The 13,497-nt window shown below is 36.6% G+C and overlaps 4 long non-coding RNA genes across 6 annotated transcripts; all 4 read left to right on the top strand.

Moving 5' to 3' along the window:
• Nucleotides 1-1,544: 1,544 nt before the first annotated feature.
• LOC114544341 lies at nucleotides 1,545-6,019 on the top strand. The gene is made up of 3 exons (XR_003690395.1): nucleotides 1,545-1,586; nucleotides 2,019-2,140; nucleotides 5,998-6,019. It is a non-coding gene; the product is annotated as an uncharacterized LOC114544341 (long non-coding RNA).
• LOC114544340 lies at nucleotides 6,015-6,380 on the top strand. The gene is made up of 3 exons (XR_003690394.1): nucleotides 6,015-6,054; nucleotides 6,152-6,244; nucleotides 6,365-6,380. It is a non-coding gene; the product is annotated as an uncharacterized LOC114544340 (long non-coding RNA).
• A 403-nt stretch (nucleotides 6,381-6,783) lies between these two features.
• Nucleotides 6,784-7,255, top strand: LOC114544337. Its single transcript, XR_003690389.1, has 3 exons — nucleotides 6,784-6,857; nucleotides 7,057-7,132; nucleotides 7,215-7,255. It is a non-coding gene; the product is annotated as an uncharacterized LOC114544337 (long non-coding RNA).
• A 60-nt stretch (nucleotides 7,256-7,315) lies between these two features.
• On the top strand, nucleotides 7,316-8,559 carry LOC114544339. Of its 3 annotated transcripts, none has more exons than XR_003690392.1 (3): nucleotides 7,316-7,396; nucleotides 8,014-8,184; nucleotides 8,530-8,559. It is a non-coding gene; the product is annotated as an uncharacterized LOC114544339 (long non-coding RNA). The 3 variants fall into 3 exon arrangements; XR_003690391.1 differs by lacking the exon at nucleotides 7,316-7,396 and adding an exon at nucleotides 7,867-7,928; XR_003690393.1 differs by lacking the exon at nucleotides 7,316-7,396 and adding an exon at nucleotides 7,908-7,928 and having other exon boundaries at nucleotides 8,017-8,184.
• The last annotated feature ends 4,938 nt before the right edge of the window (nucleotides 8,560-13,497 follow it).

Genomic DNA, 13,497 nt, shown 5'->3' on the forward strand with positions numbered 1-13,497 from the left:
TCACTAGGTGAGAAACGTTTATCTTTAACCACAACACACGCTGTTTACTCAACCAGCTCACTTTCTCTAGACCGTGTTTCTGTTTTGTTTTTACAGCTTCTATGAGAAGGTTGGTGTGAAAACTGTGAAAGCTTTGAAGAGGAATAATGAAGCCGTGACTCACGCCGCTGTCGACATGCTGTGTGCTCTGATGCAGGTAAAGAGAGGGCTTTCCTTTAAGCGGCCAAAATGGTCAGACCGGTCATATTTAAATTTAAAATAGAGTATTTCGTTAAGAATATAGTTGCGAAATTTCCGAGCTAGACAGATGCAAGTAACGATATACTTGAACGCAGAGTTTCTTGAAACACTCTAAAATACCAGTAATCTGTCTGTACCGAGATCAACAATAGGACCGGTCTGGCCGTTTTTTCCGTATAAAGGAAAGCGCCAACACTTTAACGATGAATTTCCTGGTAATATGTTGCCAAATCTGTCACTATCATTAGTGTTACCCCTTTAACTTGCAATCCACATAAACTCAGCCAACTTTGAAATCTGAATGTTAACAGGATCCAATTTTATCGAAACCAATTCTGTTTTTTTATATAGCCAACGCACGATAACTATGACATTCGACAAGAACAGATAAACAAAAGCTTTTGTTATCCTCTGAAAAATTTCTAAGCAGTTTGTTGGATATTCTCACGATAAATGTGGTAAGATGTGCGGTGTTGGTTGCCTATAATCTATGCTGAACCCTTGCATTTTATCTTTCCATCCCTCTTGTATGTATATAGCTTTGTTTTGGAAGAGAAATTCCCTTGCAAAACCCAGCAAGTCATTCGTAAGAACTGCCTTTCTAATTTGAACTACCTTTCTAACTAAACACAAGAAATAGATTAACTGAAAACTTTTCTTCTATATTCGTTCTACTGGGGTTTTAGTTATAAGTGGATTGCTTGATTTTCTGACGTTTGCTCTGTGTCCTCCTTACAGGTTTGTTCTAGTTGCTTTGCAATATATTAAAATAATACGGGGGTGAAGTTGGACATTCATGTTAAACTAATAGTAAGGTGTGATTGCTTCCAATATTTTGAATCAACTCATGTAGTCTGTTACAATAAATAGACTATTGCATATTCCTCTTAGTGAGACAACAGATGATGAACAGTTTTGGAAATTACTGGAGAAAGTTGCAGGTATGCTACAAAGAAATTTGAGGAGCTTTTCATTCAACTTGTCTTCTTGGTAGTTTATGGCTCTTTGACTGAGGTTGAGAGTTGATTAAATAGCCTTTCTCTCTTTACCTTTTTGGTGAAGTTTACCACGTCCACTAGCTTGACCCATGCATAGGAGCAACTCATGAAGTCTGTTATTTGTTTGTCTAGAAATGGGTCATTGCATTTATCGATTGTTCCAGGTAGGTTTACGACAAAACTAAATAATAGTACCAATTTTACCATTTCTTCGCTTATGTATGTTTTACTATTGCCCCGCTAATGGTTCTTACCAATCGTGGTTTTGAATTCGTTCCTCAACAATTTCAGCATCCGTCGACAACAATTGTGAAAGGTGCTGGCATGGTTCTGAAGGCGATAATCGAGGTACGTTTTATTCATTCATTCATCCATTGAGAATTTTCTGCCTTTGACGAACGTCATTTATAACGCTCTGCATTTTTTTAGCCGTGATGAATGTACATATTAGTTCAGTTGATATTTAAGAGGTTTTAAAGGGTCTTAATTTTGAGAGGTATTATACACACTTCAAATCAAGCCAGGAACAGATGACGGAAAAATGAGTGAACTATAGATCCTCCGGCAGGAATCGAACCTACGCTTTTGCGATGCCGGTGCAATGCTCTTGTCACTGAGGACGTACAGTTGACTCATTTTTCCATCAACTGTTCCCTGCTTGAATTTGAAGTGCGTATAATACCACTCGAAATTAAGACCCTTTAAAACCTCAAGAATATTCCGGCATCGTGTGAAGTGCCTAAAATCATCTGTTAATATTTAGTTAGAACTTCACTTTAGGAAGCTGATGAAGAAACCGCGGCAAAAATACAAGTTCTGGCGCTTGCCGAGGGCGCTCTGCCAAAACGCTTACGCATGGCCATGTTTACGCAAAGCACTGATAGACGTTCGCTATTGAACAGGTGCGAATTAGTGTGATAAATTAACAAATTGTTGCAGAGGTATAGCCTCTATTCCATCCGCAGGACCTGAGTTGTATTTTAGCAACATTCTCAGATTCATCTTAAAACTTGTGATTTTATAATCCTCTATATACTAGCCATCTGTAAATAGTTCAATTGAGACTAACAAGCATACTCCATAAGTAATTTATAATCATTATTGTTGGCATAGCATCATCCAACAGCAATGGCATTACTTGCGAGAATAATGTTCGTATTAAAGTAGTTATAGTTTTTAATGTCTAAAATATACAACACGCTTGGCATTTTTTCCCGAGAAACGTCCATTTCGCCATTCCTACTGTCCTGCGGTATTTCAAATGAAATTATGCAACAAAGTGAGTTTGTTCTGCGGTCTTCCCCATTTGTGTTTACAAAATGGCGGCGGCAAATACAAAATTTCTGCTGAACAAGTTGTAAACCAAGTTGTTTTAGGAGACAAGTGTCAACAAAAAGTTGAAAGTATTAGCGAGAATATTAAAGAGTGCTTGTCTCGATTGCTGCAGTGCTCTGACCGTGACCTTTTAGAGGAAGGGGCCAGAGTAATTCGGCCGATAGTGGAGCTTTGCCGTACGGCGGGTAGTCGCGATAGTAACCTTTTTGGCCCAGCAAAGATTCTTGCTAGGTCTTCCATAAATTCAGCCGTGGTTTTTCAGCATGTGTCTAGATTGTGGCTGGCAGCAATACGACGCAGGCTATGCAGCAGACGGAATGCGAGGAATCCTTTCACTTCGGAGATTTCGCCAGATATTCCATACGAGCTATTTGTTGTTTTAGAAAAATGGTAAAATCAATGCCCGTGTTTTGCGAACAGTTTTGTTATTTCGGAAGCATTACGAAAGGCGAAGTAATATATTTAACTAATCTGCGTTTGGTGATGGAATTACTAGCATTGCTCTCAGGGTATACGCAGGAGGAAGTGGCTATTCGTAACACATATTATGCTAATTGTGAACCTTGTATAGTGTTAACAATTAATGGCGAATATCATAACAATTTTATATAAAATTTACATTGTATATTCCCCAAGAAAATTATTACAGTTAATAGCAATCACAATAATAGCATATATGCTGCAATTTTGCAGGTAGGGATACTTCAAACTGAATGCATTTTAATATTTAACTTGAATGATACCCTGAGAGTAATGCATGTACCTAGGTTGTTTGACAATGTGAATGCATATCTTAATATCTGGCCACATGATCCCTTCCAAGGTTAGAAATGCCATCTTGCAGGAGGTGCAAACACAATAGAAAGCTCAATGGTGACTGGCATGATTGATACTTGTCATGGCAGAGTAACTATCAGTCACTTATGTCCCTATTGAATTTTCTATTGGCTTTGCATGCCCTAAAAGGTGGTACCTCTAAACTTGGAAGGGTCTATTCATGTGGCTTCTGCCACATCAGATAATGTTAATTGATAAGGGCATTGATTTCATCACCATTGATTTCTCAGTCAAAACAATAATTGGCTTAATTGTAGGGAATATCTTCCATTATCTCCAAAGAGGGAATTTCTAGGCTTCCAGCAATGCAAATGTCTCCTGTTACATACAAAACCTAGCATGTGTTAAGGAAAACTGTTTGGCAAGCAAAATTGCATATCAGGAGTGTCATACAAAGTTCATTAACAGCATTGCATACTATCTGTTAAACTGCATGGACCCTGATTTGTTTGTTTCCTGGCAGCAGGCTGAGTCTGGCATATTAATATACCAACTTTTACAAAAAATTGCCATTTATTAAGCAATACCACTACCAGGGAGAGTACTATCATTATTCAGTCATATCTTTCACTTGCAATAGCAAAATTGTATTGCAAAACAAACATATTTGATGTTGCCACATGAGTTTTTACTTTTACATTTTGTAGTAATTAACTCAATACTTGTGTTGTTAACAATTTTTACAGTTAATTATATTAATGTATGTGCTGTAAATATTACTAATTAACAGCAGCAATGGCCACATGCAATCTTAGTATATAGAAAGAGGTGAGCATAAACATTTGCAGAGAATAACTTGTACTATATGAACATGTTTAGGATTGCTGAATTTACATTTTGCTCTCAATATTTTATCATCATTAGCCACATAGGAAATACCAATAATATTAAGCTACAGTATGCATCATGATCTAATTATTTTACATTGGCTAAGGTTTTGGAATGATGCAAATTTTGTAATTTCAACAGTTGTAAAAATGTTGAAATATTTAGTTTGCTAAATTGGGTGGTTTCAATCTTCTTCTGAACACCCAAGAAACTCAGTTTATCAGGTATTACTCAACATGATAATCTACCTATTTGATTGTCCTTAAATTTCATTTGTAGTAAGGACCAAGTCAGGCCTGCATTACATAGTAACATTGATGTGTTTGACCACAATAGCTTTTTAATCAGTATGTACTATATATGTGCTTTTAAAGAGTAAAACATATATTTTACTTTTTCTGGATTTCAGTTTATTTCTTTAGTAATTTACCATGCCAGTTGAATGCTCCCTGCTCCAGGCTTTTCTTTGAATATAATTCATATGCATAAATCTTATCTAGTATCCTAGACTTGATTCAAAGTGTAGTAGTGAAGATAAATAATAGGCATGAACACCTCTTAACACAATAAACATGAGCTTTATAAAACTAGAGCCAGACAGCTTCACTTCTCCAGATCGAAAGGTAAAAAAATACATGTATTTCATCTCAAGCGGTATACTATAGAGCTTAACAGACAATGTTTTCTCAGATATTTACTACAACAACCATAGGTATTAAAGGCTGAAAATACAAATTCCGACTATTAAAGCCGAAATATCTTTTTAAAAGAAAGCGAAGATATAACTACTGAAATTATTTTTACCCTATCATCCAGCCTCTTTAACTTCATTTTGGTGTTTTTTAGTTTTTTGTTTTTCCCTTCAACTGCCAATGACCCCAGACGTTTTTGCCTCATGTATTCGCCGGCTTTAAACCTTTTGTAAGCAGGCGCCTTCGAATATAGCATGATTTTGCGGTTTAAGATGCCGTTATCGAAAAAACAAAAACATACGAATTTAAGTAAAACATAAAACTTTAAAAAAACACTCAATCTAACAGCTGAAAGCCTTTCGATGGGATTCCTATACTAGCTGAAGTTTGAGTATTTTTGCAATTTCCAACGAACAGCGACATTTCGACCAAAAGCCCTGCGCAAGAAGCGAAGCTTGGTGTAAACAGCTTCAGTTTCCATGGCAATTTATATATCAAATTGAAGCTCCTGAATGTCCCTATCTATCCAGCTATTTATATTTATGATCAAGAATATCCACAAATATCTATCTCGCGCAATTTGACGCATTTTTCGAAAACTATTTTCGCTCCCAGCACCCCAAAAACTCACGCGCGGTCAAAAACAAATTGCCACACTTTCTACGGGCGTTTTTCGAACAAAATATGCCAAGCGTGCAAGAAAGTTTAAATGCGAGATTTCCTGTTCATAATTTTTGGTTCATAAACAATTATGTAATAAATTTGAATACGATTTTTACAGCCTGCTGGTTTGCTCTATTACCTTGAAAGCCCTGACGAAGTGAGAAATCTTTGAAAACTTTTTTGCGAGGGCCATTATTTACATAAACCCATTGAGGTGATTCTGACTAACCAATCGTGTTCATGACTAAGTGGTATCAACTGCTTTGGTAACTAAACTCCATCATTCATCCTTAAACTGTGCCAACTGCCCCACTGAGGAAATAATTAAATGGTAATTCATTCAGAAGTGTAAAACCTTTTTGTAAAGAAACAATTTTGTTGGAAAGTTTTTATCTTTCCTTCAGCCACCAGAGACTGAAGAAGATCGTTTATCAATTCGTGACAATGTAAAGCTTGCAGAAGTACGTTTTAAATCAACAATCGTGTTCCAAAATTTCATAATGCATGCTTGCATGTACGTATAAGCCTGTTATTTCACGTGCTATACTTGTGTCTTAGAGCTCTGGAAAAACGAGGGGAACGTTGAGGAATCAACTTGAAGGATATCTCTCGCATTGGAGGACAAAAATAGGATTCAAATCCAGGAAAAATGTGAGAATTTAAATCCAGTTTTTTTATTAAAAGTAAGTGTTCATATTAAGAAAATGGGAAAATGTTCTAGTCGTTTGAAAGATGAAAAAGCAATGATATTTAAGCGGATCTTTTTTACAGATTCAGTCAAGATCTGACAGCGTACAACCTGATTTGGAATTACAAGGTGAGTCTCGAAGTTAAGGTTAGTTTCCGTTGAAAATATAGGAAATGGAAATGTAATGGAGGATTTCCTGTCGCTATGAGTATAACAAGACAAATTCAATAGTCCTGACCTCTTTCTCTAAACTGTTCTCGTAAAAGAGTATCAAACAATTTCTTATGTTTTCAATGTGACAGACGCGAGAGGAACTTCTGGGGCACTCGAATCTGATTTGCACGCATTTGCAATGGAAAAAGATCTGAGTGGAAACTACGTTGTCTTTTGGAATCACCTTTAGTTTGAAGTCCTGTATGAATGTTTAGCTGATGAACTGAAATAGGTTAGTGATAAGCCTAACTGCTCTAGCTTTTTAACAGTTTAACAAACTCAGTAACGTATCTCTGCTATCAGGTGACTATTATTGAGAGTCTTGTTGGAACAAAACGACGAGGAGACGCCGAAAACAAATGTGTGAGTCCACGACATTTATCTATCAGGGTTTGCAAATATTCAAACTACTTTCCATGTGCTTTTCTGTCTGGCTTCCCCTATTCTCTATATTGCTGCACAGTTCACGCAATGTTATTTGTCCTGCAGAATGTAGTAGAGAAGTATAGAATCATGGATGAAACCATTCAAGATTCGATCGACTTTTCTATTTTGTTTTCAGGCTCGAGTTGTCTAACGATCTGTATCACTGATTCCTATTGACAACTAAACCAACTATGAAAGCAATGTGCCTTCAGGTGAGGATGTCGTTTAGCGCGAATGTAGCCATGTGTAGCCTTCGAAGAATGAATTAAACAAATTGGAATATTTCATTCACAGGCGATGACTAAAGTTTATGGAAAATATCACGAAGAGATTGGAGCTTTTAATGACACCAAGCTAAGGATCATCTGCTTTTGATCCAGTGTTACTGCAAGAGCCTGAACTAAACTAACTTTATTCATACTGTTTCGTATTTTTAGCATTTACATGAAAATGGCATCACTAACAGGGATTGGAAGGTAAGCACGCCCTAATTTATCTATCAATACTGTCTTTATATCCTAAACTTTAACGACCATAATTTAACTTTTTCTTCTCTAGCCAGAAAATGTTTTATTGTGTTCCTCGTATGACGAAACGCTTATAAAGGTTTGTGTCGGTTGTGTATTGAACTTGTGTTTAAATTGCCCTTTAAATTGTATTTGAAGAAACCATTCGATGTGACCATTGCCAGCAAATCCTGGAAGTCACTATAATCTCAATTCCGAGTTTTGTCCCTGATTTCGTTTTACGAAAGCAGAGCGCATTCTGCAAACGTTTTAGGTTCAGTTATTTCTCATTGTTACAGTTTCTCAATGATAACAATTAATTTTTTAGATCCGAATTCCTATATGGAAACAATCTGTGGTACACCAAGTTACCTCGCTACCAAAATGTTAATCCCGTAGCCTGAAGAACGATCCTACAAGAAATATATGTTATGTTTGGTATGCCATATACTTCAGTTTACTCAAATTCACGTAGTGAAGACGATTTGTAATGAAGCTGGAGGTAGGTTAACCTCATTTCAAAATTGGAGTACGTCAATGAAAAGTTAACGTCTTTTAGACTTTCCGGATCTTCTTTATTTTCAAAGCAGGCAAATAACCCATTGGAGAAACAAGTCAAAGAAGGGTCGTATAAATTTCCGAACAACCTCTGGAAGAATGTTAGCAGTGAAGCTAAGGATCTTATAACAAAACTGCTTACTGTTGGTCACAGAAAATGCATCACGGTTTCAGAAGCTCTGGAACATCCTTGGATGAAGGTGATGATGAAATTACTAACCGCCTTATAACACCCCGCATCTAAGATTTTTCAAAATCGGCTGACCTTTTTCGTCTGAAGTCCCAGCTTTTTCGAATTGTTAGAATTAGTTTGGTTGAAGTTTAGAACTGATACAGCTATCCAGCATAAATAAAGTCAGTTTAGTTCAGGTTTCCTCCTGTAGTAACACTGGATCAATACGGGATGACCCCTACTGGACCTCCATGAAGGACAATTTAGAACTGATAGAACTATACCGTATAAATAAAATTAGTTCAGTTAGGAGAGAAAGCTTTTAAAAGTGTTAGATTGATCCACGATTTAACAAGGTTTTTGTCTTTTGTAGGATAAAGAAATGATAGAAAAAGCAGAAAAATGATAAAACCGACCGAGGATGGAAGATCAATGTCTCCGCCCTTATAAAAGGTATGTTGAAAACTACGATACTTGTCCCGTTCTTCCGTCCAATGACCCTTATTTTCAACTCGCAATTGCAATGAAACATTACATGTTTGCAAGTTACATCGAAATTTAACCAGCTTTCCGAAACAATCTCAAGGCGCTGTTACACTACGCAACTTTCCTTGCAAATTGCAAAACCATTCTACTCCTGAGGCATCTAAAGTTGTCAAATACGAACATCTATTACGATCTGCTAACGTTTCCTTAGTATTTCGAACACTCTTTACAAATTAACATCCTTCGGAGTTATAATTGCATTGCAAGTTGTAAGGAAAATTGCATATTGTATAGTAGCGCCTTCAGTAAAGTTGAAAACTCACCGTGCAATGAAACATTGCATGTCGGCAAGTTAAAAGGCAGAAAATAACTGTCACCGTACATGGTGAAGACTGGCCGACGGTCACGTTCAGCAGACCAGGCTCTGCGAGCAAATAAAATACTCAGTGGCGTAGCCAGCACGACAATTTAGCAGCATGACTGAAAATGCTTCATGTAAGATCACATCACTAGTTATTCCGATAAATAAAAGAACAGGGGCCGGTTGTTCGAAAGGTGGATAAGTCGCTATCCAACGGATAACTCACTATCCAACGGATAAGTTTTATCCAGCGTGTGATTTGTGTTGCACGAAGCTTGTATAACTTTATCCAAAGGATAAAAATCGCTATCTACCTGATAAATTTATCCAAGGTCCGGAGGTGGTTTAAATCCACTATCCAGTGGATAAATTCAAAGATACAAGGTAACACTGTAAACATTTATATAAAATAGGACAAAAATGCAATATTCCTCTTACTGTGTTTCAACAAACTAATACACATCATGATTGTATTCACTATATATTAAAAATGTTTTCGAAGTGCAATTTGTCGCAGCAGCGTTTCACGTTGCCTACACATTCCGTTCGACCGGCGATTTTTTGGACATCCTCGCATTTATAACAGGTGGTAAATTTACTATACGCTTCTAATCAGTTTATAAACGCGAATATGCAAAGAAAGATTCAACCTATTCCAAGGAAACTTGCTAATATCTAAGTAATTTCATTCACGAACATTAAAATAGTGTTTCTAAATTTGCTATTGGACCGAAAGGCAAAGCGTTGCAAGGTCAAGGAATAAAATTGCAATGTGTTTAATTAATAAAATCACTATGATGTGAAGTGCAAAGTTCGAGCAAATCACTTGTTCAAGCCTTTTCCATTCAGTAACTATACTCGAGAATTCGTAATGATTATGAATTCAATGTTGTAAATGCTTAGCAACAGCTGACGTTGTGGTACGAAATTTCAGAATAATACTGTTTTCTTCTGGTAAATTTTAACTTATCTATTGGGTAGCTATCCACTTCACTATCCACGCTTCCTGCAACGCGTTTTTATCCAATGGATAACTATCCAGATTTATCCGTTGGATAGGACTTATCCGTTGGATAAGTTATCCATCTTTCGAACAACCGGCCCCAGTTCCATACCTATACTTTTGTACGTGTGAAACTTTTCGCTTGATTTTCTTTTAATTGTGAGAATCCGACCGTGCAGCAAACATTGAAATAAAGCGATAACACTAAACTTGATTGTGATAGCCCTGAGTATATACCGCTATAATAGCTTTGTTCCTCATAATGATATGCTGGATTCCTCGTCCAGGTATAACTTCTAAAACACGCCTTATTTTTACTTGTATTCCAATGCACCTAAGTTAGTAAAAAACCTGACAAACCCGCTGGTAGGGTGTAAAGAATTTATTTCTAAATCAAAAACTCGCTCTTACATAAGCCACTTATTGAAAAATTTTCGCTATATATTTCAGTCAGATGGATCTCTCAGTCATTTCTCATTCCTTAGTGAACAAATAGTATTTCAGTGAATTGCTAGAACATACCTGAAAAACAGCTATAAACTTCAATTCTCAAAGATATGTTGCGTACCATGTCTTTGGATGAATGCGGATGTAAAGCGCGGTTACAGTTGGTGGTAGGACATTTTCCACCAGCGAGTCTCTAATGAAATGAATAATTTGTTAAACAATTAATCTTAATCACACATTAAAAGTTATATATGACCGCATGGAAATGATGTGATGCATATAACGTGACAGGGTAATCTGTAGAAGCCTTGCTTATTAATCCAGCTAAACCTGACTAGTCCATTTATTTTGTAATGATCGAATTTTTGCCCGTCGGAACTACAGGACACAGAATAGGTCTTCACCCACTAATTATAATCACGACGACTTTGAGTGAAATCGCTCCGACAAACATCTTTCTTGCCGAATGCATTTGGTCCTGGTTATTTTTCCGTGCAGACCAGGAAGCTGCCTCATTTAAGCGACCATGTCCTGTCGACTTATCCGCATTCCAACACTTGTTGCTATTATCTGGGATGTTATGTGTCTTCAGTACGTGGGCCAATAATTAGTATCAATTATCTTCTGGCACCAAAACACCATCGAACAATCATCAACAAAAATGAAATGATAATGCATATAATTTTGCCATACACGGCTCCTCCAGAATTGAAACCAGTCGAGGTACAGCGTTATTTCCATTGATTTTGTGAAATCTTTACTTGGGGGTTAACATCGAATTTTATCACATTCCCATATAGGGGAATTACTGAATAAAAAAATAATGTCCAACAGTCCTAATATGACATAATAATAAACTGAACATATACCATGTAGCCTGCAATATTTACCTTGCTTGGTATGTCAGTCCATCAAATCCATGTATGGCACAGCGATGGATGGAGGTGTAGTCAGTGATAAGAGAAAGGTAATAATTGTTAGCAACTCCTGGGTTGCCATACTTTATTTGATCTAAAATTGAAACACAAGGAACAAGTAAATTATTATATTATTGTCCAGGGTTGTGAGGCTATCAGCATTGTGATATCCCAGGTTCATGCGTACCGCTACCATGGGACAACATTCCTTAGCGAACAAATAGTATTTCAGTGAATTGCCAGAACATACCTGAAGAACCGCCATAAACTTCAATTCTCAAAGATATTTTGCCGTACCAATTCGACTCTATATGCCATAGAATCTACAATTGAGATTACAAGAACATAACTATCACACAATTGAAACTATAATTGTATATGAATCACAAGGGCCTATACAGTATAGTAACAGCATGTATTTTTGACTTCTATAACACAAGAATATACAGAACAAAATGCAGGTTGTTTTCTTTCATATTCACATAATACCCCCAACCCCTGACAGTTACATATATATTGGTAAATGCAATTACATAATAGGAAAGGGAGAAAAAAAATCTATTTTTTATAACACCAGTGAAATATTGTGTACGCATAATACTTAGCGCTATGACCCATGCTGTCATGCTTCCATCACCAGATATCATGAAATCATCTTGGTTTTTTGTTGAAATTAATCCGTTTAATTTAAAAAGCACAAAAATACCACCAAAATATAGCTCGAAAATTTCTAATCAAGAAATTAATCAATATTGCTGTTAACCTGACACTGCAGTGCAGCTCTAAAAATCATATCAAATTACACAGGATTACAAAATGGAAATATAACTCGCCTTTGGAATTTCGTTATTTTCTTCGTTATTTTTTATCCTGTCGTCTTTTAACCGTTACATATAAACTGTAAAGGCATTAGTTATCTTTTGTGATAGGATTTAAGTCAGGATGGGCAGAAAAACTCGAAAAATATAGATTTTTTTTGTTTGTTATTGTGTATAGCGAGGCGTTGCTCAGCCGCATGCACAAGTGGTTGACGCGTGAGGTTAGAGGTGTCAAAAACGTAATTTGCCTACCCCGTGGGGGTAAAATAAGCCCAGAAATCGATTTCTGGGTAAAATTGTCCCTAGAGGTCATAATTGTCAAATTTTCGCTAATATGGTGATAATTATATGTACATTTTCGGGTTTCCGTTTGTAAACACATTAGTTGGAAATATCACTACAAATCGCCAAAGCAACTGTATTTCGAGTAAAATATATGAAAATATTGATCCCAATGTAAGCTAAAATATTTGGAGGTTTTTAGGCGAGATTTTTGGAAGGCTTTGCGTATTTTTGCTTCTCTAACATTCAATTTAAAAAGTACAAGTTCTGCAATAAATATCTTCGCTTATAGGAAAGCTTTTGAAATGAACTAAAGTTATACAAATAGTAAATGTTTTTTTTAAGATAATACAATTTCTAGTTGAATTGATAAAACACTTCCAGATAAAACCGAAATTATCTGTGTGCGCCGTTTACGACCGGACAGCAATGAGTTTAGTGGTCTCATATTTATTAAAATGGGTGAAGTATTCGCAGAGTAATCACAAGTTTAAATGAGCTTACCACTTTGAAATATCCTCTGATCGGACGTCTAACTGAGAGGATCCCTTAAACATCGAGAATACTTCATTAACAAGTGCCGCATTCTGTCCTGTTTGAGAAGGTGCAAGAACTTCATCTTGGGTATTGGTTACTCTTTGCTCTGTTGGAAGTTCCATTCTGTTGTATGAGGACAACACTTGTAGTTGGTGTGATGAAAGGATGCAGATTGTCCGTTGGATGTTGTGCTTTTGTATTTGAGACGGACCACATTAGATATCAGCGCAAAATTGACACATTCATGGGATTCGAACCCATGAACTCCTAAAAAGGAGTATCCGCAAAATGTGTTCTTTGTGTGGCCAGGAAAAAGAGAGAGCTACAGGGCTTCTCCCAAACCGACTGGCAGACAATACGAAACGTAGAGGACAAGACAGTACAACACACACAACACAAAACACACAACACACACAACAACACACAACCGACGACACAACATCCAACAACCCACAACCCACTAACTCTGTAGCTGAAACGACAAAAAATA

This window comes from Dendronephthya gigantea, unplaced genomic scaffold, assembly GCF_004324835.1.
Source record: "Dendronephthya gigantea isolate DGI-Jeju-01 unplaced genomic scaffold, DenGig_1.0 000737F, whole genome shotgun sequence".
NCBI lineage: Eukaryota > Metazoa > Cnidaria > Anthozoa > Malacalcyonacea > Nephtheidae > Dendronephthya > Dendronephthya gigantea.